Source organism: Tiliqua scincoides, chromosome 4, assembly GCF_035046505.1.
Source record: "Tiliqua scincoides isolate rTilSci1 chromosome 4, rTilSci1.hap2, whole genome shotgun sequence".
Taxonomy (NCBI): Eukaryota; Metazoa; Chordata; class Lepidosauria; order Squamata; family Scincidae; genus Tiliqua; species Tiliqua scincoides.
In genome coordinates, this window is record NC_089824.1 from 15,400,592 (window position 1) to 15,407,278 (window position 6,687).

Below are 6,687 nucleotides of genomic sequence, written 5' to 3' on the forward strand. Positions count from 1 at the left end.
CTGCTTCCCCCAGACTACCATTCAAAGAAGGCACTTCATTTGACCTCACAGGTGGGCTGGTTCTATTTCTTTTTTTAAAATAGCGTTTAATACTAGTAATTAAGTGGCGGCTGAATACTGCAGACCTAACAAAATTGTTGCCATTCACCCATGGCTACCAAACACAGCACTTTTCATGCATATGACAGAACCCCATTTATGAGGGCACCAGGACTCAGGTGATTCGATTATCAGAAACATAGAGGGGGGGGGGTTTGCGAAGATTGTGAGAATCGAATGGCAACTTGCCTGCCTGGTGCGAAGGTTGCGGACATCACTTCTCGTCTAGACAGGCTGGTAGATAGTGCTGGGGAGGAGGTAGCGGTTGTGGTGCATGTCGGAACCAATGACACAGGGAAGTGTAGCCAGGAGGTCCTGGAGGCCAAATTTAGGCTTTTAGGTAGGAAGCTAAAAGCCAGGACCCCAAAGGTAGCATTCTCAGAAGTGCCACCTGTTCCACACGCAGGGCCAGCTAGGCAGGCGGAGATCAGGGGTCTCAATGCGTGGATGAGAAGGTGGTGTAGGAAGGAGGGGTTTAGATTTGTTAGGCACTGGGGAATGTTTTGGGACAAGTGGGGCCTGTACAAGAGGGACGGGCTGCACTTGAACCAGAATGGAACCAGACTGCTGGTACATAACATTAAAAAGGTGGCAGAGCAGCTTTTAAACTGATCCCTGGGGGAAGGCCGACAGGAGCCGAGGGGCATCCGGTTCGGGATTTCTCATCCTTATGGGATGAGGATGGGGAGGTTAGAGAACAACAAGGTAAAGACAGAGTAGGAGAAGAAATTGGGAACTGAAGCATGATGGGATGCGATAGACTGTTTGGCACAATGAAAGGATGCATGGATAGAGGAGCTAAAGCAGCCCATCCTGGGGCATTTCATGTACAAATGCTTTTATGCAAATGCCCGAAGTCTCCAAGCAAAGGTAGGAGAATTGGAATGTTTGGTGACTAGGGAAAACTTTGATATAGTGGGCATAACGGAAACCTGGTGGAATGTGGAGAATCAGTGGGAAACCGCAATCCCGGGCTATAAACTCTACAGGAGGGACAGGGAGGGGCGTGTTGGATGTGGGGTGACCATTTATGTTAAAGAAGGGGTAGAATCCAGCAAAGTACAGATTGAAGGCCAACTCCACCATCAAATCTCTGTGGGTTAAATTACCAGGCCTGAGGAGCGATGTAATAGTGGGGGCGTACTATCATCCTCCAGAACAGAAACCTGAAGGGGACCTTGAAATGAGGAAACAGATCAGAGAGGTCTCAAGGAGGGACAGGGTTGTAGTCATGGGGGACTTCAATTTTCCTCACATCGACTGGTCAATTTGTGTTCTGGTCACGAAAAAGAGACCAGATGCTAAATGACTGTACCTCAGATCAGCTAGTCATGGAGCCCACCAGAGGACAGGTGACTCTGGATTTAATATTGTGTGGTACTCAGGTCTTGGTTAGAGATGCACGTTGGTTAGACATGCACGTTGGGGGAAGAATACTGGGCAAATCTGTCACAAAAACCCTTCACTTCCGACGAGAGGATTTCCCTCAAATGAGGAGGCTGGTAAGAAGGCGGTTGAAAGGGAAGGTGAAAAGAGTCCAATGTCTCCAGAGTGCATGGAGGCTGCTTAAAACAACAGTAATGGAGGCCAAGCAGAAGTGTATACCGCAAAGGAAGAAGGGCTCAACTAAGTCCAGGAGGGTCCCCACCTGGCTAACGAGCCAAGTTAGAGAGTCTGTAAAGGAAGCTTCCTTCCATAAATGGAAGTCTTGCCCTAATGAGGAGAATAAAAAGGAACATAAACTGAGGCAAAAGAAATGTAAGAAGGTGATACGGGAGGCCAAGAGAGACTATGGCCAGCAACATTAAGGGGAATAATAAAAGCTTCTTCAAATATGTAAGAAGCAGGAAACCTGCAAGAGAAGCGGTTGGCCCTCTGGATGGTGAGGGAGGGAAAGGGGAGATAAAAGGAGACTTAGAGATGGCCGAGAAATTAAATGAGTTCTTTGCATCTGTCTTCTGACCAAGGAATTAAGTCAGATAGAGGTTAAAAGAGATGTTTCTGACCTAATTAATTAAAAATCAGTAAGTCACCGGGCCCTGATGGTTTCCACCCAAGAGTTATTAAGGAATTGAAGAATGAAGTTGCTGATCTCTTGACTAAAATATGCAATTTTTCCCTTAAAACGGCCACGGTGCCAGAGGATTGGAGGATAGCAAATGTCACACCAATCTTTAAAAAAGGAAGGAGAGGAAACCTGGGAAACTATAGACTGGTCAGCCTAACATCTATTCCAGTTAAGATGATGGAATGCCTCATCAAAGATAGGATCTCAAAACACATAGACGAACAGGCCTTGCTGAGGGAGAATCAGCATGGCTTCTGTAAGGGTAAGTCCTGCCTCACGAACCTTTTAGAATTCTTTGACAAGGTCAACAGACATGTGGATGCCGGAGAACCCATGCACATTATATATCTGGACTTTCAGAAGGCTTTCAACACATCCCTCACCAAAGGCTACTGAAAATCTCCATAGTCAGGAAATTAGAGGGCAGGTCCTCTCATGGATTGGGAACTGGTTGAAGACTACAAAACAGAGAGTGGGTGTGAATCAACAATTTTCACAATGGAGAGAGGTGGAAAATGGAGTGCCCCAAGGATCTGTCCTGGGACTTGTACTTTTCAGCCTGTTCATAAATAACCTGGAGAAAGGGTTGTGCAGTGAGGTGGCTAAGTTTGCAGGCAACACCAAACTTTTCTGAGTGGTGAAGACCAGAAGTGATTGTGAGGAGCTCCAGAAGGATCTTTCCAAACTGGCAGAATGAGCAGCAAAATGGCAGATGCGTTTCAATGTACGTCAGTGTAAGGTCATGCACATTGGGGCAAAAAATCAAAACTTCACATATAGGCTAATGAGTTCTGAGCTGTCTGTGACAGATCAGGAGAGAGATCTTGGGGTGGTGGTGGACAGGTCAATGAAAGTGTCGACTCAATGTGCGGCGGCAGTAAAGAAGGCCAATTCTATGCTTGGGATCATTAGAAAAGGTATTGAGAACAAAACGGCTAATATTATAATGCCGTTGTACAAATCGATGGTAAGGCCACACCTGGAGTATTGTGTCCAGTTCTGGTCACTGCATCTCAAAAAAGACATAGTGGAAATGGAAAAGGTGCAAAAGAGAGCGACTAAGCTGATTTCTGGGCTGTGGCACCTTCCTTATGAGGAAAGGCTACGGCGTTTGGGCCTCTTCAGCCTAGAAAAGAGACGCCTGAGGGGGGACATGATTGAGACATACAAAATCATGTATTTGTACCATTGTACAAATCAATGGTAAAGCCACACCTGGAGTATTGCATCCAGTTCTGGTCACCACATCTCAAAAAGGACATAGTGGAAAGGTGCAAAAGAGAGCGACTAAGGGTGCAATCCTAACTTGCGCTGGAACAGGCAAGCCAGGAAGCTTGCGCTGTTACCAGCACAGGATTGTGGCCAGCAGCGGTTTAGCCAGAGGCAAGGGGAAAATTTTCCCTTTACCCCTGGGTAAGGGCTGCTGGACACAATGGGTCTCCTCGGCCTTGCGCCACCTCCTGAGGTGGCAGAAGTCCGAGGAGAGCGGAGCAGCTTGAAGCCGCTCTGTTCTCCCTGGGGATGGGGTTTGGGATTCGGCATAACTGCCAGATCCCAGCCCCGCCTCCCTCTCCTCACCCGCCTGACTCGGGGCTGCTCATCGCCCTCTCTCCCCCCGTGCAGGATTGGCTCCCTCCCTCCTCCTCCCTACCCCCACCTACCTTTTCCACTTGTGTAGTGCAGGCGGGCCAACACAAGTGGCTGAGGGGAAGCCGGCGTGGAGGCGTCTGTCAGCCTCCGCAGGCCGGCACTTCTCAGAGCGCCGGCCTGGCTTCCCCTCAAGGAGGCGCAAACGTGCTTTATGGCACGTTGGTGATCCTCCCATTCCAGCCCAAGGAACTTGGGCCGGCCGAACTGCAAGTTAGGATTGCAACCTAAGATGATTACTGGGCTGGGGCACCTTCCTTATGAGGAAAGGCTACGACATTTGGGCCTCTTTAGCCTAGAAAAGAGGCACCTGAGGGGGGACATGATTGAGACATACAAAATCATGCAGGGGGTGGACAGAGAGGATAGGGAGATGCTCTTTACCCTCTCACACAACACCAGAACCAGGGGACATCCACTAAAATTGAGTGTTTGGAGAGTTAGGAGAGACAAAAGAAAATATTTCTTTACTCAGCATTTGGTTGGTCTGTGGAACTCCTTGCCACAGGATGTGGTGACGGCATCTGGCCTAGATGCCTTTAAATGGTGATTGGACAAATTTCTGGAGAAAAAATCCATTACGGATTACAAGACATGATGTGTATGTGCAACCTTCTGATTTTAGAAATGGGCTATGTCAGAATGCCGGATGCAAGGGAGGGCACCAGGATGCAGGTCTCTTGTTATCTGGTGTGCTCCCTGGGGCATTTGGTTGGCCTCTGTGAGATGCAGGAAGCTGGACTAGATAAGAACATAAGAACATAAGAACAGCCCCACTGGATCAGGCCATAGGCCCATCTAGTCCAGCTTCCTGTATCTCACAGCGGCCCACCAAATGCCCCAGGGAGCACACCAGATAACAAGAGACCTCATCCTGGTGCCCTCCCTTGCATCTGGCATTCTGACATAACCCATTTCTAAAATCAGGAGGTTGCGCATACACATCATGGTTTGTACCCCATAATGGATTTTTCCTCCAGAAACGTGTCCAATCCCCTTTTAAAGGCATCTAGGCTAGACGCCAGCACCACATCCTGTGGCAAGGAGTTCCACAGACCGACCACACGCTGAGTAAAGAAATATTTTCTTTTGTCTGTCCTAACCTGCCTAACACTCAATTTTAGTGTTGGGCCTATGGCCTGATCCAGCAGGGCTGTTCTTATGTTCTTATGCACTGAGGACAATATTTACCATGTACAATATTTTCACAAGTTATATCTAATAACCTTTCCCATCCAAGAATCATTCAATTGATTATTTTGACCACATTTCTAATTATGTGAGCTTCCCTTGAAGCAGGCAGCCCAAGAATGATCCCCTGAAAGAGACTGAATTTTAAACATTTCCTCATCCATCTTTTTTTCTGAGATGTAAGAAGAAATAGAATTTGCCTTCTGGAATTAACAGGAACAAGATGTGGTGATGGACACTTGTTTAAAAAAAAATTAGACAAATTAATGTTCTTTCTGTTGCTGATGGGCAAGATAAATAAATGGAACATCCATATTCAGGAGCACAATATCACTGAAAGCTGATATTGGCATCCACCCAAGAGTTATTAAGGAATTGAAGAATGAAGTTGCAGATCTCTTGACTAAGGTATGCAACTTGTCCCTCAAAACGGCCACGGTGCCAGAAGATTGGAGGATAGCAAATGTCACGCCTATCTTTAAAAAGGGAAAGAGGGGGGATCTGGGAAACTATAGACCGGTCAGCCTAACATCCATACCGGGTAAGATGGTGGAATGCCTCATCAAAGATGGGATCTCAAAACACATAGACGAACAGGCCTTGCTGAGGGAGAGTCAGCATGGCTTCTGTAAGGGTAAGTCTTGCCTCACCAACCTTATAGAATTCTTTGAAAAGGTCAACAGGCATGTGGATGCAGGAGAACCCGTAGACATTATATATCTGGACTTTCAGAAGGCGTTCGACACGGTCCCTCACCAAAGGCTACTGAAAAAACTCCACAGTCAGGGAATTAGAGGACAGGTCCTCTCATGGATTGAGAACTGATTGGAGGCCAGGAAGCAGAGAGTGGGTGTCAATGGGAAATTTTCACAATGGAGAGAGGTGAAAAGCAGTGTGCCCCAAGGATCTGTCCTGGGACTGGTGCTTTTCAACCTCTTCATAAATGACCTGGAGAAAGGATTGAGCAGTGAGGTGGCTAAGTTTGCAGACGATACCAAACTTTTCTGAGTGGTGAAGACCAGAAGTGATTATGAGGAGCTCCAGAAGGATCTCTCCCGACTGGCAGAATGGGCAGCAAAATGGCAGATGCGCTTCAATGTCAGTAAGTGTAAAGTCATGCACATTGGGGCAAAAAAATCAAAACTTTAGATATAGGCTGATGGGTTCTGAGCTGTCTGTGACAGATCAGGAGAGAGATCTTGGGGTGGTGGTGGACAGGTCGATGAAAGTGTCAACCCAATGTGCGGCGGCAGTGAAGAAGGCCAATTCTATGCTTGGGATCATTAGGAAGGGTATTGAGAACAAAACGGCTAATATTATAATGCCGTTGTACAAATCGATGGTAAGGCCACACCTGGAGTATTGTGTCCAGTTCTGGTCACTGCATCTCAAAAAAGACATAGTGGAAATGGAAAAGGTGCAAAAGAGAGCGACTAAGGTGATTTCTGGGCTGTGGCACCTTCCTTATGAGGAAAGGCTACGGCGTTTGGGCCTCTTCAGCCTAGAAAAGAGACGCCTGAGGGGAGACATGATTGAGACATACAAAATCATGTATTTGTACCATTGTACATCTCAAAAAAGACATAGTGGAAATGGAAAAGGCCTCTTCAGCCTAGAAAAGAGACGCCTGAGGGGGGGAGACATACAAAATTATGCAGGGGATGGACAGAGTGGATAGGGAG